The sequence below is a fragment of the Delphinus delphis genome, chromosome 2, assembly GCF_949987515.2.
Source record: "Delphinus delphis chromosome 2, mDelDel1.2, whole genome shotgun sequence".
In the NCBI taxonomy this organism is placed as follows: domain Eukaryota; kingdom Metazoa; phylum Chordata; class Mammalia; order Artiodactyla; family Delphinidae; genus Delphinus; species Delphinus delphis.
This window is the reverse complement of record NC_082684.1, coordinates 174,835,888-174,862,343: the sequence shown is the minus strand read 5'-3', so window position 1 is coordinate 174,862,343 and position 26,456 is coordinate 174,835,888. Positions and strand designations below refer to the sequence as shown.

Genomic DNA, 26,456 nt, shown 5'->3' with positions numbered 1-26,456 from the left:
GTAGATTGTACACTTAACAAGAAATCACAGGCCATGATAGGGCACCTAAGGTTCTTTTCTTAATGCATGATCCCTGTTTTCTAAGAATAAAAACATATAGAATATAAGATATATATTTAGGCCTAAAGAACAGAAGCAAAATATACTCATTGCTATTATAAACTATTCTGGTCATAAAGAAATAGCAAAAATAGGAACACCAGAAAGGAGACAGGAAATAATCAGGTAACTGGAAAGCAGTAGAAAACTCAGCCAAGCACAAACTGGTAAAGGAAATTCACACCCAGATTGAAATATGAAACAAAAATGAGGAAACAACAAAAGAAGTACTTGGGAGAGCAAGCAGATTTTAATAAAAATGATATTTGCGGGCTTCCCTGGTGGCACAGTGGTTAAGAATCTGCCTGCTAATGCAGGGGACACAGGTTTGATCCCTGGTCCAGGAAGATGCCACATGCCACAGAGCAACTAAGCCCGTGAGCCACGACTACTGAGCCTGTGCTCTAGAGTCCGTGAGCCACAACTACTGAGCCCACGTGCCACAACTACTGAACCCACGTGCCACAACTACTGACCTGCGCTCTAGAGCCCATGCTTTGCAACAAGAGAAGCCACTGCAATGAGAAGCCCGCGCACCGCAACAAAGACTAGCCCCCGCTCGCCCCAACTAGAGAAAGCCCACGTGTGGCAACGAAGACCCAACATAGCCAAAAATTAATTAATTAATTAATTAATTTTTTAAAAAAAGAAAGAAATGAGGTGGACGTAAGAAATTTTTCTTGGATTGTTACAAGAGTGAAGAAAATATTCCAATTTAAAAAGGAAGAAATATAACCTTGGGTTTGACAATTAGTCTCTAGATATACCACTAAATGCATAATCCATGAAAGAAAAAATTAAATAGGACTTTATTAAAATTAAAAACTTCTGCTCTGTGAAAGATAATGCTGGGAGAATGAAAACACAAACCACAGACAAGAAGAAAATATTTGTAAAATACATATCTGATGAAAGACTTTTATCCAAAATACACAAAGAACTCTTAAAACGCAAAAGAACCAAATTCTTTTTTTTTTTTTTTTTTGGTTTTTTGCGGTACGCGGGCCTCTCACTGTTGTGGCCTCTCCCACTCCGCCTGTGGCGGAGTACAGGCTCCGGACGCGCAGGCTCAGCGGCCATGGCTCACGGGCCCAGCCGCTCCGCGGCATGTGGGATCTTCCCGGACCGGGGCACGAACCCGTGTCCCCTGCATCGGCAGGCGGACTCTCAACCACTGCGCCACCAGGGAAGCCCCAGAACCAAATTCTTTAATCGAAAATGATCTGAAAAGAGACATCATGAAAGAATATATGCAGGTGACAAATGAGCACATGAAAAAATGCTCAACATTGTCATTAGGGAATTGCAAATTAAAACGAGATACCACTGTACAACTATTAGAACGTCTAAAATCCAAAAAAACTGACACCACCAAATGCTGATGAGAGTATACAGCAACAGGAACTTTCATTCACTGCTGATGGGGATGCAAAATGGTTCAGCCACTTTGGAAGACAGTTTAACAGTTTCTATTGATACAAAGCTAAATGTTGTCTTAACCATACAATCTAGCAATCACATCCCTAGGTATTTACCCAAATGAGTTGAAATCTTATTTCCACAAAAAGTCCTGCATGAAAATGTTCAGAGAAGCTTTATAACTGCACAAAACTGGAAGCAACCAAGATGTCCTTCAGTAGGAGAAAGGATAAACTGCGAGACAGCCAGACTTACAATACTATTCAGTGATAAAAAGAAAAGAGCTATCGAGCTACGAAAAGACAGAAATGAATCTTAGATATATTTTGCTAAGTGAAAGAAAAAAACATAGCCTGAAAAAGCCACATACGGAATGATTGTATTATATGACATTCTGGCAAAGTCACAACCATAGAGACAGTGATTGCTGGTGTTAGGACGAAGGGGGGGGGGATTCCATAGATGAAGCACAGGGGATTCTTTTAGGTCAATGAACTATTCTGTATGATACCGTAGTGGTGGACACATGACATTATGCCCTTGTCAAAACCCATTAATCTTTACAACACAAGCATGAAGTTCAATGTTTGCAAATTCTAAACAATCATTTAGGAGGTCGGGGGAATCCCAGGATGGAAAGCAGATGTGACAAGATAGTCTAACGGTATTACACATACATGGAACGACCTCACTGAATGGAGAGGGGATGGAGGGAGAGGTTAACCTCACTCATTCTGGAAATAAGTGAGGTTTATAAGAACACAGATAAAGGAACTGCACATAAGCACCGTGTTCTAACACATAAAAAACATTCCCCATGGGGTATGAATTAAAAATTCTGATACTGCTATACATGTACACACACTGGACTTGAATAATTAAGTACACAGAATGCAGATGTGGGCACCAAGTTTCCCAATGTTGGAATACGAATTTATAGACATGCAAGGGAGAAGGCTAGAATGGTCCTGGGGTAACACATTAGACTTGGAGACAGAAATATGAACTCACTTTGAGCTTACCACAGACACAGATGATTACATAAAGAAGTATTACAGGTATATGTCTATACACTGCTTAGTACACCATACACAGATCCTTGCTGTCAGTAAAAATGACACCTTGGCAGCAACAAGCACACCTAGCACCCAGATTTGGTTTCTAATACCATTCTCCAAATAAAGGAACCGAGGCTCTTTGGAGAAATGACTGATTCAAGGGCTGGGGCAGGAAATATACAAGGTGAGCCTGGAGCCTGTAGTGACACATTCTCCCCACCTGGTTTTTACGTACTTGATTTAAATGCTTCCTATCATTAGACACTGTCTTCTTAAACAGTAACTCAAATTAAAAGTGGTATCATGTGGGCTTCCCTGGTGGCGCAGTGGTTGAGAGTCCGCCTGCCGATGCAGGGGACACGGGTTTGTGCCCCGGTCTGGGAAGATCCCACAGGCCGTGGAGCGGCTGGGCCCGTGAGCCATGGCTGCTGAGCCTGCGCGTCCGGAGCCTGTGCTCCGCAACGAGAGAGGCCACAACAGTGAGAGGCCCGCGTACCGCAAAAAAAAAAAAAAAAAAAACAAAAGTGGTATCATGCATATTTGATATTCCTATTAACATATCTTACATTTATGCTGTCCCACCTTTAAATAAGTTAAACAAAATTACATTTCTTTTGTTCTTTACTTTTACACACTGCTTTTCTCATCAAAATACAAATTACAAGTATTTAAGAGGTATTAGGAGTTCTCCATTATCACTGGTTGTTACAGCTTCAAAATCATTCTAAAATGATCTCTTCTTATACATGGAAATCTAACTACTGACCCAACTGATATAGGGTAGAAAGTGAGGAGAGTACTGTATCCAAAAAATTTCACAAATTCAGTACTTTAGGAAAACAGCCCTGATCAAGCCCTTCAGACCAAAAACTATTAAACTGGCTTTTAAACCCCTCGGATTCACTTGCACACACTAAGACCTTTTTTTTTTTTTTTACATCTTTATTGGAGTATGATTGCTTTACAATGGTGTGTTAGTTTCTGCTTCATAACAAAGTGAATCAGTTATACATATACATATGTTCCCATATCTCTTCCCTCTTGCGGTCTCCCTCCCTCCCACCCTCCCTATCCCACCCCTCCAGGCGGTCATAAAGCACCGAGCTGATCTCCCTGTGCTATGTGATGATGCAGGATACCAAGAAGATAGCCTAAAGGTAAAAAACACATAATCAGTAAAAAGTCTAAGGAACAAAAAGAACTTTTTCTTGAACCAATAGGTTAAACCTCCCTTTCCTTCATATGCTGTGTCATCAAAAGCCACCTATACCAACAATAGCTCCACATCAACCTCTAAAACCAGCCTTCTACGATCTTCACTTAGCCTCTACATTCTTCAGCTCTTTACTTCCTGCTACATGCACTCTAGTCAATGGATTCTTCCTCCTATATCCTCATCACCTGAGTCCCATATTTTAATTTCTCACTAAGAACTTCCTAAAATAATCAGCTAAGGGAGTTCCCTGGTGATCTAGTGGTTAGGATTGCCAGCTTTCACTGCCGTGGCCCGGGTTCACTCCCTGGTCAGGGAACTGAGATCCCGCAAGCCGTGTGGCCTGGCCAAAAAAATAAATAACTAAAATAAAATAATCAGTTAAAAAAAAAACCCAGAAGAAAGAAATTAAGATTTTTACAGTTCACACAATTTTCCTCTTGCCTCTGTGGCATCTCGCCCACCCTACCTGTTGTAACAACCCCATGCCCAGGGTCTCAGTCCACATCATTATACAAGTTGTTATGTATTAAGGAGAAAATCATAATCTTGGTCTTTAAGCAGTTTAATAGGATTTCCAATCCTCTAACAATTCACTTTAGAAGAAAAACTCCATTCACTTCACAACTCCACTGGCTACCCAAGCATTAACCACCAGCCCAACCCATTCAGATATTCCTCTGAAACTATACATGCTACCGTCTTAATCTCGGAGATGACTATTTACATTCAACCACTTTCAAATGTTTACCTAATCCCATGCTTTAAAAAAAGATACAGTCCACAAAACAAAGACAAATACAGCTACAAGTCCAGTGATCATTATGGTCTGGTCACTGCAAAGTTCTAGTCAGACATCAGCAACTTACTTAAAAAAAGAAATAAGTACTCATTATAATGCTTAAATTATGCCAATCTACTTCAAATTAAATTGTGATAAGGACAGTCAGGTAGGCAAAGGACTTGAATAGACGTTTTTCCAAGGAAGATACACAAATGGCCAATAAGCAAATCAAATGCAAATCAAAACCACAATGATAGGGCCTTCCTTGGTGGCGCAATGGTTAAGAATCCGCCTGCCAGGGACTTCACTGGTGGCCCAGGGGTTAAGAATCCACCTGCCAATGCAGGGGACACGGGTTCGAGCCCTAGTCCGGGGAAGATCCCACATGCTGCGGAGCAACTAAGCCCGTGTGCCACAACCACTGAGCCTGTGCTCTAGAGCCCACGAGCCACAACTACTGAGCCCGCGTGCCACGACTACTGAGCCCGCGCGCCTAGAGCCTGTGCTCCACAACAAGAGAAGCCACTGCAATGAGAAGCCCATGCACCACAAAGAAGACCCAACACAGCCATAAATAAATAAATAAATAAATAAAGTATCCGCATGCCAATGCAGGGGACACAGGCTCCAGCCCTGGTCCAGGAAGATCCCACATGCCTCGGAGCAACTAAGTCCATGCACCACAACTACTGAGCCTGTGCTCTAGAGCCCGCGAGCCACAACTACTGAGCCCATGTGCCACTACTGAAGCCTGCACACCTAGAGCCCGTGCTCCACAACAAGAGAAGCCACTGCAATGAGAAGCCCACGCACCGCAACGAAGAGTAGCCCCCGCTCGCCGCAACTAGAGAAAGCCCACACACAGCAACGAAGACCCAAAGCAGCCAAAAATAAAATAAATGTATAAAAACAAAACAAAAAAACACAGTGATACACCACTCCATACCCATTAGGGTGGCTACTGTAAAAATAACAACAGAAATAACAAGTGTTGGTGAGAATGTGGAGAAACTGGAATTCTTATGCATTGCTGGTAGAAATGTAAAATGGAGAATGCAGTTTAAATCACCTTATACCTGTCTATTCCAAAACCATAAAAATCACTAAAATCCTCACATAGCTTTTACAGATTCTCTTTCAAAGTAAATACTATAAGGCAAATAAACATTCAACCTTTTAGAAAACTGAAAAGTAGCACTTCTGTAGCACACAGACAATGATGAACTACTACTGCTACCAATCCCCTAGAGGTTTCTGTCCTCTACTGGGGAAAAAAAAAACCCCACAAAATTCCATGATTATTCATCTTTATTCCATTTAAATTATTTTACAAACCATTAAATATCCTATAATGCAAACTAAAACCAAAACAAGATATCACTATCCACCAACTATAATAAAGTTATTTTTAAAAAACAAAGACAATGTCAAGTGCTGACCAGGATACCAACAACTGGACACACATTCAGTGCTAGTGGGAACGCTAAATGGTATAGGCAGGCAGTTCAGTTTCTTATAAACATACATTTTCTTTCTCTCTCTTTTTTTTTTCCTTTATTTTTGGCCACGCTGTGTGGCATGTGGGATCTTCAATTCCCGGACCAGGGATCAAACCCGTGCCCCCTGCATTGGGAGCATGGAGTCTTAACCACTGGACCACCAGGGAAGTCCCTAAGCATACATTTTTTGTTGATTATATTCTGGACCATGAAACAAATCTCAATAAATCTAAAAAGACTGAAATAATATGAAGAATGTTCTCTGACAATTGAATTACATTATAAATTAATAAAAAGATATATTAAAACCCACAAATTTGCTGTTAGAATTTAAACAACATACTTCTAAATACCTCAGAGGTCAAAGAAGAAATCAAACAGGAAATTTGAACCGGATGAAAACGAAAAGGAGACAGCTCAAAATTTGTGGGATGCAGCTATAGTAGTGCTTAGAGAAAATTTATATACTAAATGCCCATAACTAGAAAAGAAAAAGGTCTCAAATCAGTGATGTAAACTTGCACTCTAAGAAACTAGATAAAGAGCAAATTAAACCCAAAGCAAGCAGAAGAAAGGACATGATAAAGGTCAGAGCAGAAAGCTGTAAAAGATAGAAAAATGTTAGAGGGAATCAATGAAACCAGAAGGTAGTTCTTCAAGAGGATCAGTAACACTGACAATCCTCTCACCAAACTGATCAGGAACTGAAGAGAAGAAACACAAATTACCAGTATCGGGAATGAGACAGGAGATATAACCACATATCCTAAAGACACTGAAAGGAAGTTAAGAGAATATTATGAACAGCTTTATGCTGATAACTTCAACAACTCAATGAACCAGATAAACTCCTTTGGCAAATTACCAAAGCTTAAGAAGAAACAGATAACCTAAATAGTCCTATATTTATTAAATAAATTGAATCCGTCTTTAAAAATCTTCCCACAAAGAAAACTCCTGGCCAAGATGGTTCCACTGGTGAATTTTACAAAATGTAAGGAAGGTAATACCAATTCTACACAAACCTCTTAAAGAAAATCGAAACAGAGGAAAAACATCCCAACTCATTCTATGAAGTCAGCATTCTCCTCATACCAAAACCAGACAAAGACGTTATAAAAAAGAAAAACTACAGACCAATATCCCTCATGAAAATAGACACAAATGTCTCAGACACAAACTTATCTCCAACAAAGAACTCATATCTAGAATATATAATAACTGTACAAGCCATTAAGAAGAAATATGACCCAATTAAAAAAGGGCAAAAGATAGGAACAGACAAGCGTTCATATCCAAGGAAGATCTATAGATGGTAAATAAGCCCATGAAAAGATGCTCAACATCTTTAGTCGTTAGGGAAATGCAAATTAAAAACACAAAGAAATAACATCACACGTCTACTAGAATGACTAAAATTAAAAGACTGACGATACCAGTATTTCTGAGAATGTGGAGCAACCAGAACTCTCAAATACTGCTGGTGGGGATGTAAAATGGTACAACCACTTTGGGAAAAGTTGGAGAGAGTCTTAAAAGCTTGAAATATACATCTACCATATGACCCAGGGATTCTACTCCTAGGTAGTCACCAAAGAAAATGAAGACACATGCCCACACAAAGACCTGTATGTGAATGTTCACAGTGGCTTTATCTGTAATAGTCCCTAATTGGAAACAACCCAATGTCCACCAACAGGCGACCGGATAAACTAATTGTGTAATATCCACACAATAGAATACCACTCAGCAATAAAAGGAACAAACTACTGATACACACAACAAACTGGATGAATCTCAAAATAATTTTGCTGAGTGGAAGTAAGTCAGAAAGAGAAAAACAAATACCGTATGCTAACACATCTATATGGAATTTTAAAAAAAATGGTTATGAAGAACCTAGGGGCAGGACAGGAATAGAGACGCAGATGTAGAAGATGGACTTGACATGGGGAGGGGGAAGGGTGAGCTGGGACGAAGTGAGAGAGAGGCATGGACATATATACACTACCAAACGTAAGGTAGATAGCTAGTGGGAGGCAGCCGCATAGCACAGGGAGATCAGCTCAGTGCTCTGTGACCACCTAGAGGGGTGCGATAGGCAGGGTGGAAGGGAGACGCAAGAGGGAGGAGATATGGGGATATATGTATAGCTGATTCACTTTGTTATAAGCTAACACACCATTGTAAAGCAATTATACTCCAATAAGGATGTTAAAAAAAAAAAATTTGCTGAGTGAAAAAAATCCAGACAAGAAAGAGTGCATACTGTACGATTCCATCTACATAAAATCCTAGAAAATGCAAAGTAATACATAGTGCCAGAAAGCAGATCAATAGTTACCAGGGAACAAGGGCAACAAATTACCTTTGGGCTCAAGGAAATGGGGAGGTGGGTGAAGGATATGCTTGCTATCCTGATAACGGTGATGATTCATATGTCCAAACTCATCAAACTACACACTTAAAATATGTCCAGTTTATTTTACAGCAATTATACCTCAATAAAGCTGTTAAGACAAAACCCTTATAATGCAATGGCTTTATGCAGGGGACACGAGTTCGAGCCCTGGTCGGGGAAGATCCCACATGCCCCAGAGCAACTTTATATATATTTAGAATGGCTTTACATACATATAAAGGATATTTTGTAGGGTAAGGATACCAGCAACAGGAATTCTCATTCACTGCTGGTGGTAATGCAGAGTGGTACAGCTACTCTGGAAAGCATTGGGGCAGTTTCTTATAAAGCTTAACATACGATCTCGCAATTCCTCTTCTAGGTATTTACCCAAGAAAAATGAAACCATAAATCCCTGAAAAGGCCTTACATGAACATCCATAACAGCTTTATTCATAACAGCCAGAAACTGGAAATGACCCAGAGGCCTATCAACTGGTGAATGCCTAAACTAACTGTAATTACGTCTGTAAAACAGGAAACAATACAAACTTCAGAAGATCCCTGTGAAAATGGGTAGAGAAAACATGAAAAAGTACTTAGTAAATTATAAAGCGTGATAAAAAGCTTCACATTAATCACAGTTTACTCAAGGAAGCCAAATGGAGACAAAAGCATATATACATGTAGTATGTAGCCTTTCATGTCTGGCTTGTTTCACCTAAAACAATGCTTCTGAGATTCATTCATGTCTTTGTATGTATCTGCAGTTCACCCCATTTTATCGTTGAGTGTTTTATTTTATTGTATGTATATTTTAACTCAAAACTGATTTTTTTTTTGAAACAAACCAGTAATATACAGCAAAATACAGGTAATTTTCAACTAACTTTAAAGGTATCACTCTAACTGGTAAATGTATTCTGAATTCTCCTGTGGTAAAGGAACAGAGAACTCAGGGTGGGAGGGCTGAAATTTAAATCAGGATTTGCCATGTATTAGCTCTCAGGCCCTCAGCACCTCAACTATCTGTAATACAAAAGAAACACCACAAACCTCAAAAGATCCTTGTGAAAATGGAAAGACAAAAAAGTACTTTGTAAACTACGAGGCATGATACAGAACACGCACATCAATCAGTGCTTATTCAAAGCAGCAAAACTTGTAGAGAAGGAAAACACTCACAAATGAACTGATTGCTCTTAAATTAGTCCCTCCTCAAACGTCCCTGTTTCTGCCTCTTGCTACCTAAGACAAGTCACCTAACCTCTCTGAGCCTCAGTATTTTTTCCATTTGTGAAAAGGAGCTAACTAATGGTACATATCACATATTGGGAGAGTTAAATGAGTAAATATGTGTAAAGGACTTGGCATAATCCCTAGCACATGCTAAGTGTTTTATAAGTTTTAGCTCTTATTACAAAAATACTATTATTGGGAATTCCCTGGAGGTCCGGTGGTTAGGACTCTGAGCTTCCACTGCAGGGGGCCTAGGTTCGATCCCTGATCAGGGAACTAGGATCCCCGAAGCCATGAGGCGTGCCCCCCCCCCCAAAAAATACCATTATTACCCTATGAGACCTAACAGTAGCCTCCATCCTGCCCACCCAAGCTGCTATAGCACAGGTCACATTAGTGATCTAGATCACTGCTTCTCACTTTTAGTGAAAGACGGCATCACCTGGAGAGCTTCTTTTAAAAAAAAAAACAAAAAAACATTCTTTTAGATGAGCTTTAGATTTACAGAATTACTGCAAAGATAGTAGAGTTCCCATATACACTGTCCACAGTTTCCCCTACTACAAACATCTTACCTTAGTATGGTACATTCGTCATATTCAGTGAACAAATACTGATACCTAATAATGTCCATATTCCTTAGTCTTTCCCCAATGAACTTCTTCTGTTCTGGGATCCCATCCAAAACATCACATATACATTTCATAGTCATATGCTGCAAGTTACTGAGACTCCAGATATTCTAAGGAGAGTAGGTTTGTGGGGGCCCTAAAATGTCCATTTCTAACACGTTCCCAAGGGCTGCTGATAGGGCCAATGTGAACACACACTGAGAACAGTACTGATCTGGATTCTAGACTCCAGAACCATGCTGCTCAACACAGCAGGCAAACGTGGTTCCTGAGCATGTGAAGTACGGCTAATCTAAACTGAGACGTGTGGAAGTGTCAAATACATATGGGGTTTTAAAGATGCCATGTAGACAAAAATGATGATAAAATTTATTTCATGGTTTCTTTTTAACTTTACCTATCATGTGAGTACTAAAAACCTGAGAATTACACAGGTGACTGGCATTACATTTCTATTGGACAGGAGCAGTCTGAAGTCCCGGCAGCATCGGTATCATCGGGGGCTTGTTAGAAGTTCAGGTGATTCCCATGCACAAAGAAATCTGAGAAGGAACAGCTTATCAACAGGGGAAGGGTGCTCACAGACATCAGTGTCTGGCAGTTCAGTTCAAATGAAAAGCTGCTCAACTGCAAAATGAAACTGCAAAATACTAAGTCAATATAATAAGAAAATGGCTGAATCACTGCAAAGCCATCCACAGATGAGGGTGTGGCACGATTAGAACAGTTAACAGCTGAAGGAAAGAAAACACAGAGACAGTGGCCCAGTGGGTTCCTCAAAAGAGAATGATTTGAAAAGCATGATTTGAAGCACAATGATGCTATGTGGTACCATCCTGCCTTTTCACATCTGATTCATTCTACAAAGCAGTGCGTATTTGCAATTACGACTAAAATTGTTAAATATAAGATAAGATAAACGTTTAATTTCACTTTTCTCTCCCACTATTATAAAACTGTTCTGCCCATTTTAGGCAGGTTTACCTTTAGCTGCTTTTTCCTAGTACCAATTTTCTCAGATAAGCAAAAACCAGTACTACCACTTAGTAATTTTACACATCACCACATTCACTGTTTGAATTAATTTAAACTGTTTATTACCCTTTTGTGCTCAGAAATGTCAACTGCATTACTTAAAGAACTTACATTCGTAAAACCCATTTTCTGTCAACTTATTAAAAAAACCACTCAGCAGATACTTTCTAATTAATGAAAGAAAAGCCAGATGACTGACTACAAATAACACGCTGTTTTTCTGCAGTATTTACATATTTTCACTTGTGCCTCACAACTAGTGCAGTAATTTGAAAAATCTAAAGGTATGTAAAATATTGACTATATATGGACAACTATTCTACAGAGGGCATCATATTAAGAGTCAATGAAGGACTTCCCTGGTGGTGCAGGGGTTAAGAATACGCTTGCCAATGCAGGGGACACGGGTTCGAGCCCTGGTCCGGGAAGATCCCACATGCCGCAGAGCAACTAAGCCCGTGCGCCACAACTACTGAGCCTGCACTCCAGAGCCCGCGAGCCACAACTGCTGAGCCTGCGTGCCGCAACTACTGAAACCCGCGTGCCTAGAGCCCGTGCTCCGCAACAAGAGAAGCCACTGTAACGAGAAGCCCACGCACCGCAACGAAGAGTAGCCCCCGCTCGCCGCAACTAGAGAAAGCCCGCGCGCAGCAATGAAGACCCAACGCAGCCAAAAATAAATTAATTTTTTAAAAAGAATCAATGAGTTAGCAATCTTCTCCAACGTCTGTCGTTCATCAAGTATAAATAGAAACCTAGCAGCCAGTACTGCGGCATGCGCACGTAATCTGGTACATTAGTCTGTATTTAACTCATTTTTCCCAGAGAGCCCCCCCAGAGCAGCAGAGCTACTACCTGCAACCACGGGTCACACCTACATGCCCAGCTTCTCTGGCTCTTCGGGGTGCCCCACTCAGGGTCAAGTCTTCAGAGCCCGGCTCACTACTCTGGGCTCCCAAATCCCTGCTGTGAAACATTTGCAAGGCATTTTTAAAACAGAGATAAAGAGAAAATACTGGAGCCAGCAGCCAGACTGTCTACTGGGACCAAAAGACAGACAAAGATGCCCCATCCTGTAACGCACCCTCCTGCGGATCAGGAAAGAACACTGGATATGGACCAACATACACCTCCAGGCCTCCGTTTCCCAGTGTTTAAGTGGGAAAGAGGCGGGGCTAGGAACTGGACACTTGTTTTAACCACCTTTCACTGTAACATTCAAGAGTCTTTGAAGGTCTCGCCTTCAGACGCGGGGGGCGGAATCTGAACCCGAGCGACTCCTCATTCAAAGCTCGTTCCTCTCTACGTCACCTCCCCTTAGGAGCATGTACGTAACTGCTCAATAAAGTCTACCTCATCGCGTCATGATTAACCATAAGGCAGCACGAGTGTTAACTGGCTCTACCCACCACACACACTCTACTTGGAAAGACATCAGAACTTTCATAAAGCCACGCTCTGAACATTTTTGTTTTCGCCTTCGCAAGTGCATTGAAAACTGCGGCTGCAGTCAGAAAGAAAACACCACACGCCTCGAGAACGCCAGGAGGCCGTGCCCTTCTCAGGGCTGATGACCCTGTGGCCTTTTCGTCTCAAAGGGTCTTCGGTACCTTCAGCCGCAACACGTCAAAGAGAGTCATGCTTATAAGACAACCCACCACCCCCGAGGACAGTGCACAGCATTCTTTAAACTCAAGGACCCGGAGGAGATTCCTCGCAGAAGGGCTGGAAAGGAGCAAGAGCCCATCGAGCAGGGGCGGGGCACCTCTGAGGGCTGCAAGGCCCCGCGTGCCCAGTGCTGAGGTCAATAGCCCTCGAGGGGAGGCCCTGGGGGAGGGAGGTTGCAGCCCCGGCAGCGCTGGCGAAGCGGGCACGGCGGTGGCGGGAGGCCAGGAAGGAGGGCGGCACCGCCGGCCTTTTACACACGCACAAGCGCGCACACACACACACACACACACACACACCCACCCCAACACCCTCTTTCCTGGGGGCGGGGCGGGGCGGCGGGCACTGCCCTCTCACAGGAAGTCAGGACACCCGGGGGGCAGAGGAGCCGCAACTTCCAGCCATTTAAACCCCGTCGCCCCAGTCGGCCGACCGACCGGCAGCGGCCCCCGGCCCCGCGCCGGCCCCGCGCCCCGACTCCGCCGGCCGCGCCCACGACCGCACCTCTCGCACCCCAGCGCCGCCGCGCGCCCGCACACGCCTCCCCCAGCCCCGCAGCCCCGGCCCCGGGCGCCTTTGTGCAGCGCCGCCCCGACCTGCCCGCCCGCGGCCCGCCCCCCCCTCACCGAGGGCCCGGCGGCCCCGCGGGGGGCGGCTCCCTCCTGGCCCAGCTCGGCGGCGGCGGCGACGGCGGCGGCGGCGGCGGGGCGCCCAGGCGAGCCCGAAGGGCGCTCACTCGGCGGCGGCCGCGGCCGGCGCGTCCCCGCAGGCTGCCCTCCCGGTGAGACAGAGTTCCAGGGCACGTCGGAGCGCGCCGGCGCGGGGGCGGGGCGGGGCGTGGCCACGTGACGGGGGCGGGGCGCGGCCACGTGACGGCCCGGCGGGCGCGGGGGGAACCGGCGGCACGGAGCCGGGAGGGGGAGGGGAGGCCGAGGGAGGGGCGCGGCCGGCGCGCGGAGCTGCCGGCGGAGGGGGGCGGTGACGCCTTGTACAGGCGTAGTGGGAGACGCTGAGGAAGCGCTCGTGGGGAAAACGTGGGACGGGCCCACGGGAGACGGCCCGAGCGCTGCGTGGCGGAAGTGGGACCCAGGGAAGGAGGGCCTGTCCCGTTCCTCGGCACGCTGGGAGCGCCGCCGGCGTCGGTCAGCCGTTCCCGCGCCCGGAAATCCCGCGGGGAGGCTCGGGAAGAGTCCTCGCGCGACCTCAGCGGGACGGAACGCAACTCTGGAGGCCCTGATCCCTGACCCGGTCCTTGCGAAGCTGTCCTTCGCCGGGACCACCCGGGCAGAGTGCGGGGCCAGCGCGCACACTCCGCGGGCGGGCGGCCAGGGCGGCCTGACCGCTCACCCCGCGCCCCGCCGTCCACTGGCCTGCAGTGTGCAGGCCCCGGGGGGCCACGGTGTCATTGCCCGAAGTCACCCCAGCTTGCAGCGCTTGCAGGATGGCAGCACAGACTCCGGAAGTCAGAGGCGTGAAAAGGTTTCCCGTGGGGATCCGGGGGCGGGAGTTGTGCTGGCCTGAGAATCGAGAGAGACCTGGCTTCTGCCATTGTCACTTCACCCGTCTCGCTTCAGCTGTCAGAGGAGCATGTTGACAAGTCCGAAGGCTCCTTCTAAACTCTAAGATTCACCGACTGAGAAAACTAACTGATGTGTATTAGGACTGCAGAAACCATTCATTGGTAACCAGTTGTTGATCGTATCTATTATGGCCGGGATGAAATTTTAATAATACAAGAAAAAAGGCCAGGCTGTGATTCAAGAGACACTCTCTGGAACTGGTTCCTTTCTATTCTTCACCTCATGCTTGAAGATGCCGTTGGATCTGGATCTAATGGGGGTCTAAAGTTGAACGATATTCTCCTTTTAGAAAGAAAAGATACATAAGCCTGAAACCATACTATCTCTGCCAATACACTCGATACCCCCTTTCCTTGGCATCAACGGTCTTTTCAGTCTCCCTCAGTTTCTAACAAGTCATCTTTTCCATGCCCTTGTTCAGCAGACACAGTATTGCTGCTGTATGATTCTGACACTGTTTTCCATAAAATCCCTTGTGATCTCTTTGTAGAACCAAAACAGGAACAGACAGCAATAAGGAAACTGTGCCCTGATGGGAATGTGCTGATAACCCTATCTTCCCTACGCCCCAAGCCTGAGTTGGGCACCCTTGGTTCCAGCTAGAGATAGAACTAAACAGTTTGCTCATCCTTGCTGATCTGCCCGTAACCCCGCTTCCTATTTCACAACCTAATCTCAGATGCTACCACAATGCCCACAGCATGCTGATCACTACCGACAGCAGATGGAGTCAGATAAAAAGAGCTCTCGCCCAAGTGTGTTGTTTAAAAGGACCTGATGGAAAGCTATGAAATCATATGCAGCATTGCCTCTAGTTAGTTTTTAAATCACACTGGTAGCGTATGTCTGGCGCCAGGGCTCAGGATCGCAACGGATCATTTTCAGGATATTGACATTTAACTCGCTTCTTAAGAAGTAGCCTAGAGTTCCAAGATGTAAGCTCCACAAAGGCAGAGATTTGAGTTCGATTTGTTTAGATACGTGTGTCCAAAAGCCTAAAAGCACTTGGCATGCGGTAGATGCACAATAAATTTCTGTTGAATGTATTTTTGAGTGAAAATATACTCTGTAAATTGCCAAATAAACTTGCCTTGCTTTCTTCCTTATTCTTTAATAGGTGACCCACTTTTCACTGTGCATTTCTGAATGAAATGAAAAAAAGCATAAAATTATAGCTGGCATCACTGCTTTGGCTAAAATATAGAGAAACAGGAATTTGGCAGCATCTATCAAACTTACAAATGCACGCCTACTCTGAACCTCCAGCTTCACTTCTAGGGATCTAGCCCACAGATGTAGTTACACACATGAGAAATGATAAGGTATTTCTTATCCTTCCCTGAGAGTAGCAAATGATAAATATATCCATCAACAAGACACTAGCTGAATTATGATATATCCATCCATTTGAACACTATGTAGCTGTTAACATGTTTTAATATTAAGCTCTCCAAGATTTTTTTGTTCAATGAAAAAAGCAGAAAAATGGAACAGAATAATGTATTGGCTTGTATATGCATTAAACTGAGACAAAGTAACGAGGTATGAGAAATCTGTGGATGGAAGGCATAGGTAGGACTTTTCACTGTGTTCATATTTAAACTTTTTGATAATCAAACTGTGAGAAGGATTTACCTATTCAAACAAATTAAAATGTTTAATTTAAAAATTTTCCGGTATCTTTGTTATTAAAACATTCAGGCTTCATCTATTTTATCAAAGTTTACCTGGTGAGAATAAGAATATCAGGTAAATTATTACACATACCAGGTAAACTTTTTTAAAAATTGAGTTATTTTCGTTAAGTTCAAATATCTGTTCTTTACTCTAATAATTTAAGATCCAGTCACTACATTCAGTTTGAGGCTTAGTATACATCGTATCAAATATAGGTACATTTTCAAGAGTGCTTTATTTTTCTTAAAGTGGGGCCTTAAGTTTTAACGACTTGGACCCTCTGTCTTAAACAATAAAATTAGAATTGTATGGACCATTTGTTCATCTCCTAATTAAGGTTGAGAAAAAACACCGAAGGCACGTGTTTCTGTCTGTATCTGTTCACTCACCTACTTTGTAATGTCACCTGCCTCCTGTTCCCACAGGTCACAGAGATGAAAAAAGAAAGTTAGAAAAAGGAAGTTTAACTCCATGGAAACTTAAAAAAAAATTCATTATTTAAACCACTTTAAATGCATGAACAACCTTTAATATTTGCCACAGCTAGACAGTAGTGCAATGTTTCAATGTGAAACATAGCTAAGGTGGAAATAATTTTTTTTTTTTTTTGGCTGCAAGGGGTCTTCGCTGCTGTGCACGGGCTTTCTCTAGTTGCGGCGAGCGGGGGCTGCTTTTCGTTGTGGTGCACAGGCTTCTCATCGCAGTGGCTTCTCTTGTTGCGGAGCACGGGCTCTAGGTGCGCGGGATTCAGTAATTGTGGCACGCAGGCTCAGTAGTTGTGGCTCGTGGGCTTCAGTAGTTGTGGCGCACGGGCTCAGTAGTTGTGGCGCACGGGCTCTAGAACGCAGGCTCAGTAGTTGTGGCACACGGGCTTAGTTGCTCCGCGGCATGTGGGATCTTCCCGGACCAGGGCTCGAACCCGTGTCCCCTGAATTGGCAGGCGGATTCTTAACCACTGCGCCACCAGGGAAATCCCAATATTTCTTGATTTAAAAATAAAACTACTTCCCTAACTTTGGGAACGAGGGAAGGATATCTGCTTTCACCACTTCCAGTCAACATTGTACTGGTGGTTCTAGCAAGTAACTGGTGATAAGTAAATTTGCAGATAATACTTTATGTAAATTTATGTAATTTGGTACAGTAGATAAAACATGCAAACAAATCACTTTACTAAAATCCTCCCAGGGCAGCTGGGAGGATTGAATGAGGTAAAACACCTAGCCCTTTTGGTGCCATCTGACATTTGGTAGGTGGTCAGCAAAGGATAAAACAAGTTCTGTAGAGTTTTTTCAATTCTTAGTAAAAGAGTAATTTGTTATAAAGTCGTGAAAGACACACCTTGACAGATTTACACAGGAGATGAAAGTATACCTCTTTCTTAATTTGGGTTCCTCCAGAAGCTGACCTTGAGGCAGAGATTAAAGTGCAAGATTATTTGGGAGGTGATGGAAGCACCAGTATTGGGAGTGAGGAAGTGAGATAGGGAAGAAGGCAATTAATCCAGGGTGCTGAATCCAGCCTGCAGGCAGTTGGAGGTAATCCCACTAGGGAAATTCTGGGAGCTGGAAAGAATAACCTCTCTTTCATTTTCAAATAAAACTGAGCAGCCCTAAGCTCAAATACATACTTGATTTTGTGGGATTTTCAAAACATATGTGCACATGGAGCTGGCCATCATAATCGTATTTTCCTGAAGATCCAGGATGTGCCCTCCAGCCCCACAATAGCAGGCGCCTTGGCCACTTTTAGTTGAGCCTGTGACATTTACATTGCTTGCAGCCTTTGTACTTCCAATTCACCCTTATAATCTTGTATGATACTTGTTTGAGGACCTACTGTATAGCACAGGGAACTCTACTCAATACTCTGGAATAACCTATATGGGAAAAGAATCTGAAAAAGAATCGATATAGGTATATGTATAACTGAATCACTTTGCTGTACACTTGAAACTAACACAACATTCTTTTTTTTTTTAATTTATTTTTGGCTGTGTTGGGTCTTCGTTGCTGCGAGCGGGCTTTCTCTAGTTGCGGCGAGCGGGGGGCTACTCTTCGTTGCGGTGTGCGGGCTTCTCATTGCGGCGGCTTCTGTTGTTGCAGAGCACGGGCTCTAGGCACGCGGGTTTCAGTAGTTGCAGCACGCGGGCTCAGTAGTTGTGGCACACGGGCTTAGTTGCTCCGCGGCATGTGGGATCTTCCCGGACCAGGGCTCGAACCCGTGTCCCCTGCATTGGCAGGCGGATTCTTAACCACTGCGCCACCAGGGAAGCCCTAACACAACATTCTAAATCAACTTACTCCAATAAAAAATAAAAATTTTAAAAAAAGAAATATCAAGAAAAAAAAATGTTTTTGTGCTGTCAGAATTATATTAAAAATATTAGAATATTAAAATGCACATTGTCATCTTTATTGCTACATAAAGTATAACCGTTTTGTTTCCCAGCATCAATCCAAATGTGATGACATGACTACAAAACTATAAGTCAGATCAACTACAAATCAGATATCTTGGCAATATAGACTACCCAAATAGCTGAGAACCAAAAAATAAGAAAAAAAAAATGGTGAGTTGGCGCTGAGGTGGAACAGAGTTCATGCACAAAACTTTTACTTGATCCAAAATTCTGAGTTCAACAGGCTGGTTATTCTCCATCCCAACCACCATTCCCAGATGCATTCTCCACCCTTCTCTGTCCTGCTTTATGTCCTGGAGGCTAATTCCTTGGAATTGCATCACAACCAGGCTCCCTTGCCCCCGTGGCTCTCGGCTGGAAGGCACTGACACAGGATAGAGGGTGGAAAGAGAGAAAGGTCAGGGTATTCATTCCTCTCTACTCCCTGCCTCGAAGGTTCTGGTGGACAGGGAGCTGCTCACCTCCACAAATGCAGTTCCCTTAGGAAGCCTTTCTGTCATGGTTCCTGCTCTCTCCAGGCTCTGGAACACTGGTCTTTCCTCCTCCACCGAGCGACCCAGGCCCAGGAAGGGCTCCTGGCTGTACTGATGTCTGCAGGCCTCACCACCCGCTTATCAGTTCCCTTATCCCTGCCCCCATCTCTGGGAATAGTTCCATCGTTGAATCTGCTTCCATTAAATTCATTTAGCTGGACCTTTTCCTGAGACTCTGGCTGATACATTTGGTTGTTTTCCTCACCAGCAACAGTTTAGAAATATTACAGGCCTGGGAGTTCCCTGGTGGCCTAGTGGTTAGGATTCTGGGCTTTCACTCCCGGGTTCGGTTCCTGGTTGGGGAACTGGGATCCCTCAAGCCATGTGGGACAGCCAAAAAAAACAAGACAAAAACAAATATAACAGGCCTTTGGTAATACGTTGTGCCGTTGAAATTAGGATTCCAAAGAATACTTAAGCGAAAATAATAATAACCAACATCCTGAGGGCGAGTGAAATGAAAGGAGAAAACACTATATAAAAAGCAGGGGAATAAAAAAAACAACTAGTGCTCAAGCTGTTTGGAAAACATTTAGTAAAGGCTTTTCGAGAACGCTCGAGGTCACTGATGTTTTATGATGTTTATTTGGAGGACTCTAAGTGCTCCTGAGTAGTTGAAGCTTGACAGCAATCCTCCTAAAAGATATTGTAAACCTCCCCAAAGGGAGGTTTTTTTAATAAAAATACAGGTTCGCTAGGAAGCTCTACAGCTGCTTCTCTGCTCTCAGGAATGGCTCTAATTATCGGAATGGAGGAAGGAGATGGACAGAACTTCTTCCTACAGAAAACACAGTCTCAGGACTTCCCTGGTGGTCCGGTGGTTAAGAATCCGCCTTCCAATGCAGGGGACACGGGTTCGAGCCCTGGTCGGGGAACTAAGATCCCACATGCTGTGGAGCAACTAAGCCTGCGCACCACAACTAGAGAGAAGCCCACAGCCGCAACAAACACCCGATGCATCCAAATAAATAAATAAATGTTAGAAACACAAGACAAAAAAAAACCCCAAAAGCACATCTCCACCATCAGGTCCTTACATGTAACAATTTACGTCATCAGCTCTGGCACAGGTAAAACCCATTCCCACAAGGTGCTCGCTGATGCGCTAAGTATTCAGATTTGTTCTCTCAAATTTCAGTTTCTATAACTTTAAGAAAATTGATTACACTTTTCATTTTTATTTCTACTCAGATACTACTCATTTTAATTTCCAAAAACACAACAAGCACCATCATATGTCAATCACCATTCGCTAGAAGGAATACACTTTAAGTAAAGAGATGAGTTGTATCCGAATACAGCTAGTTAAGAAACAGGACATTACCAATTCTTTAGATCAACTCGGCCTAGTTATTGAAGCACTTGCAATGATTGAATTATTGAGGTTTTGAATGGGGAAAAAAATTCAGCTTCCAGGGAACACTGCACTACATCTGTTGATATTTTCATGACAGCATTTAGGTAGCTGTCATGGTAACCGGAATTTAATCTTCCATTAGTGTCTCGGAGCACCCAGGCGCCCCAGGGAGCAAGGAGGATGATCAGCGGGTGGCACACTCCTGTCCTTGTGAGTCAGGAAAATACCAAAGCCCTCACTCAGCGTTGTCCAGGCACCCTTATATGACACATAAAATGCAGCCACTGTGTTATCTGTGACACTTTACACAAGAGCAGGGTGTTGGCTTCATTACATATTCCTGTAAAGTGGATTTTCATTGATTCTGAAGCAAGTTCTCACATTGTGCCAACGAGCAGATTTTACTTTTCTTTTTGTCTTTTAGGCAAACATATATATTTTTTTAATGACACGCTGCAGTTGTGTTTTCTGTAGTTGTTTGTTTGTTTTTGGCTGTGCCTCCTATCTTGCAGGATCTTAGTTCCCCGACCAGGGATTGAACCCGGGCCTCAGCAGTGAAAGCGCCGAGTCCTAACTGCTGGACCTCCAGGGAATTCCTTTTTTTCTTTTTCTTTTTCTTTTTTTAACATATTTACAACATATTCTTCATTTTCATCTTTTGGGTGCAAGGTCAATAAGAGAGTAAAACAGCTCTTTTTGCTGCCTTACCAGTTTTGTTTGAAAGCAAGAGACAAGATTGAGACTAATGGCTAAAATGAGGTATTTTTTGTCTTCATTTCCTGGTATAACATCACAGAATCTAAAATGGTCAGGACTACCAAATTCAAATCCAGAGTCGTGGTAAAGTCGCCACGCTTTGCATAGTAGTCTGCAAAGTCTGTGAGATCAGAGTGAACCATCTAGTGGATCCATGTTGTGCAAAATTCAAAAGATTTATTTTAACAAAAGCAATAAAAATAGGCAAATAATATGGTTCCTTTGAAAAATCACCAGAAAAGTTCTTGCCACGTAGGACTTTCTCACCATTTTTTTCAGTTTGATTGACACATTCATACTATTGCACGTGTGTGTATGCCTGCACAGACCAAGAGAGGAGAGAATTTTGTATATCTAAATATATATTGGACTTCCCCGGTGGTCCAGTGGTTAAGAATCCACCTTCCAATGCAGGGGATGCGGGTTCGAGCCCTGGTCGGGGAACTAACGTCCCACATGCCACGGGGTGACTAAGCCCACACACCACAACTACTGAACCCACGTGCCACAACTAGAGAGAAGCCCGCGCGCCACAATGAAGAGCCTGTGCAGACCAATATATATATATATAAAATCTTACTTAGGATGGAGAAAACATATATGATAGAAAGCACAAGTTACTTAATAGTTGAATGGACCTAGAGATTATCATAGTAAGTGAAGTTAAGTGAGAAAGAGAAAGACAAATACCATATGACATCACTTATATGTGGAATCTAAAATACGGCACAAAAGAACCTATCTACAAAACAGAAACAGACTCATAGACATAGAGAACAGACTTGTGGTTGCCAAGGGGGAGGGGGGGAAGGAGAGGGATGGACTGGGAGTTTGGGGTTAGTAGGTGCAAACTATTACATTTAGAATGCATAAACAACAAGGTCCTACTGTAGAGCACAGGGAACTGTATCCAATCTTCTGGGATAAACCATAATGGAAAAGAATATATATATATATATATAACTGAATCACTTGGCTGTACGGCAGAAATTAACACAACACTGTAAACCAACTACACTTCAATAAAAATTTTTTAAAGACCATAATGGATAAGAATATTAAAAAGAATGTATATATATGTATAAATGAATCACTTTGCTGTACAGCAGAAATTAACCCAACATTGTAAATCACCTGTACTTCAATTTAAAAAAATAATAAAATAAAATTTTAAAGTTCTTTAATAGTTAAAGAAATTGGGAGAGAAAAAGAAAAAAACTTGATTTGACAGATGGTCTCGGCTCCCCATCTGAGCACGTGGCTCCATTGGCACCACGTGTCTGAACTCTTGACCATCTGAGTGGATCTGCTAATACAATGTCCCATAGCGTCACACAAATAAACCGGCTTGCTGCCTGTTCACCCAGTCTTTGATGAAGATTCTCCGATGTACTGACACTCAGTTTCCTTATGGCAATCCGCATCATTCCTGTAGAGAGTCCACACACGTCTCCTTAAACAATGAGCTGAAAAGAAGGAGGTATTTTCTTAAATCACAAAGATCCCAGAGCCCTCTTCCGGAGTAGCTAACAAATTTATTCCTTCTTGTCCTAGTCAACCTGGTGGCAATAGATTGCATTACCCTCTGCCAAACTGGTTCCACTTCATTTCGGTGACCTTCGTTCTCCTGGGTGTTTGCAGTCCCGCACAGGCTGATAGGGAAGGCTAGTGCCTTGCCAGTGGGAGTCTCAAAAGAAGCTTCAGTTTGATTAAACTCTGCTCTTTGATGCTTGTTTCTTAAAGTTAGACATATAATGTTTTACATTTACATAAATTCACATTCTGTTATCAGAAATCTTTATATCCATAGTTTAGCCTGTGTGAAGTAATTATTTTTACTATGAACAAAAACTTAGCTCTGGTAGAAATAAAAAGGGAGCTGGAAACAGTGTCTATCAAAGATGATAAGGAAATCAAATTGAATTCTTTACTTGACGCTTAGTAACTTTCTACACACTGGGGGAGGGGAAGGCAGTAGAAAGATTTCTTGAGGGAATTTAGGACTCCTAGATTAACATTCCAGCTCTGTTATTAAATAGCAGTGTCATTTTATACAAGTGTCATCTTGGATAATTCCTCTCACAGCCTCAGTTTCTTCCTCAGTCAACTGAGAGAGTTGGCTGGGATGATTCTAAGATCCGATTCATCCCCAATATTCCTTGATTCTCTTTATGACCTCAAGGTATTTGACAAAGAAAATCATTTTGGGGTCTTGACCTAAGTTTTAAAATAACATTACAATATAATACCATTTACTCTTCCTTTCAACCTCAAAATATTTTTCTTGTATAATGTAATCTTTAAAATACCCCTTGGATAAGAAGAGGAACTATTATTATCCCCATTTCCCAGATGGGGAAATTTGGGGAGTTCAGAGTCATTATCAACACTTGAGTCCCTTTTACTGGTCTTAAAGCGCTGTCATTGCCGATCGGAGGCTTTTCTTTTTTTTTTTTTAATAAATTTATTTATTTATGTGTGGCCGCTTTGGGTCTTCGTTGCTGCACGCGGGCTTTCTCTAGCTGCGGCGAGCGGGGGCTACTCTTCATTGCGGTACGCGGACTTACTGCGGTGGCTTCTCTTGTTGTGGAGCACGGGCTGTAGGCACACGGGCTTCAGTAGTTGTGGCATGTGGGCTCAGTAGTTGTGGCTCACAGGCTCTAGAGCGCAGGCTTAGTAGTTGTGGCACACAGGCTTAGTTGCTCCGTGGCATGTGGGATCTTCCCGGACCAGGACTCAAACCCATGTCCCCTGCATTGGCAGGCGGATTCTTAACCACTGAGCCATCAGGGAAGCCCAGAGGCATATTTTTTGAGCCTGGCTCTCAGTAGTCACCAGGTCAAGGTGAGAATAAATAGTTCAGCTCCTGGCCCATCACTGCAAAGCCAAGGAGTCTGTATTTAAATCCCTGTCTTGTACTTGCTCTAGTTGCATCCAGGGAAGAAAAATACAAGGAAATGCCAGGCTTTCAGGAAGTGGTTACAAAATAAAGGATGCTACTCCAAGTTAAATTAAATGAAATAACATCTAAGTCATTTAAAGATCTACTTGGAATGGTGACACTGTGGAACCACCATGGCTTCACAGTGACTCACGCTGAGACATGTTCCTGGTGTTATTATAATATATATACCGTGATATTTGAACATGTGTAGAATGCAGTATTAAAATGAGAACTGGGTTTAGTGAAGGAAAAGAGCCTTTGTATCACGGTAACACGAACTTTCATTTCCCTGGTATAGCAAAGAAAATGTATCATTTATCTTTCCTACTCTTCCCAGTTTCCCCTTCACTCACTGTTCAGATGCTGAGTCTGAAATGACTTAGAAGGGGAGGAATTCACAGTGTTGCAGACAGAAGGCCTTTCTCTGGGCAGTGCTTGTAAGTCTTCTTTGTAAGTAGGGATAACAAAGACCTCCAAGATATGAACAGACAAAGGATATAAGTAAACAGTTCACAAAAGAGGAAATTCAGCTGTTTGACAAACAGTGGGAAAAGATTCCATCTCACTAGTAATCAAAGATATGCAAATTAAAACACTAATGAGAGAGCATTTAGCGAAGCATTTGGTTGTTTGTTGTTTATGATAATACTCACACTGGCATCAGTGTGAAAGACGCTTTCTGGCCCATGGCTAGGAGCAGTGGAAACAGATTTAACTCTGTTAAAAAGAAAATTGGCAGTGATGCAAATCAAAATTAAAGCATTAAAATATTTTATGATTTTTGAACTAGTAACTTCACTCTTGGGAATCCATTCTAAGAAAGTCCAAATATGGAAACCATTTTGTCTATAGCAATGCGTTCATCATAGGGCTGTTTGCTAAACCAAGAAGGAGATACTAAATAAATGTCCAATGATAGGTTAATTAGGTATGACTTGCCCTGACCAAAATATTGTGAAGCAATTAAAATTGTTTCTAATCACATAGGAAAATACATATGTTATCATGTAATGTGAGAAATTAGGTCATAAAAACCATGAAAACAAATAGCTTTTTCTTAAAGATGAAAAAAAATTGTTTCTAGAAAACAACAAAAGAAATCACTAATGTTAATAGGAGTTGTCTTCAGATTAGTAACTCTTCTTTTTACTTTTCTGTATTTTCAATCATTTCATATGGATCACTTAGGACTTTTTATAATGATAAAAGCATTTTTTAAAAAAAGATAAAAGCTTGGGACTTCCCTGGCAGTCCAGTGGTTAAGACTCCGGGCTTCCAATGCAGTGGGCGTGGGTTTGATCCCTGGCTGGGGAACTAAGATCCCACATGCTGTGTGGCACGACCAAAAAAGAAAAAAAAAAAAGATAAAAGCTTAACATTTTTCATCATATAGTCCCCTTTAAAATATATTGTCTGAAAGAAAAACTGAATTCCCTGGATCTCATCTCTCATAACTATTACTTTTTTCTTTTTGATTTCTATACTATCCTAACCTATATTAAATAGATAGATAATTGATCTATTAACCAAAACAAAAAGAAATGTCCCTAACAGTTTCCTTAGAAGTTTTGTATGAATGTGCCCTAAAACACAGCCTTGTTTTGATTCTTTCCAGTTTACTTTGAACTCTAAAATTCTCATCTCCCTCAAAGCTAGAACTTCTTTTTAAATTTTAATTGTGACCATATTTTTATTTTTCAAAAAGAAAAAAAGGAAAATGGTAAAAACAATGATAAAAGATGGTACTATTTAGTCTTCAAAAAAGAACAGCATGGCCTTTATCAGAGCCCTATCCAGTACTTAGAAACAAAGAACCCGGAGGAGGAGAAAATGACAGATATTCAGTGGGAGGGGGAAAGTCCCTCCACATAAGGCCTGTCAAGGAGTAGAATTGTACCATGATTTTTTTTTTTTAACATCTTTTTTGGAGTATAATTGCTTTGCAATGTTGTGTTAGTTTCTGCTGTATGGCAAAGTGAATCAGCTATACTTATACATATAGCCCCGTATCCCCTCCTTCTTGTGTCTCCCTCCCATCTTCCCTATCCCACCGTGTACCATGATTTTGGATGATAGCACATCACGGATATATTTGCGTGAGACTGTGTAGTGTTGGCTTGGATTTTTGTGATGCCACCTAAAA

General features: G+C 42.7%; 1 protein-coding gene across 8 annotated transcripts in view; it reads right to left on the bottom strand.

The window, feature by feature from the left end:
* The window catches only part of ARHGAP12 (Rho GTPase activating protein 12), a 110,204-nt gene extending 96,386 nt beyond the window's left edge, over nucleotides 1–13,818 (bottom strand). For all 8 annotated transcript variants that reach the window (XM_060006340.1, XM_060006341.1, XM_060006342.1 and 5 more), the window contains exon 1: nucleotides 13,671–13,818. The gene's annotated coding sequence lies outside the window, so the exon portion shown is untranslated. The remainder of the gene's footprint in view (nucleotides 1–13,670) is intronic.
* Between the last annotated feature and the right edge of the window lie 12,638 nt (nucleotides 13,819–26,456).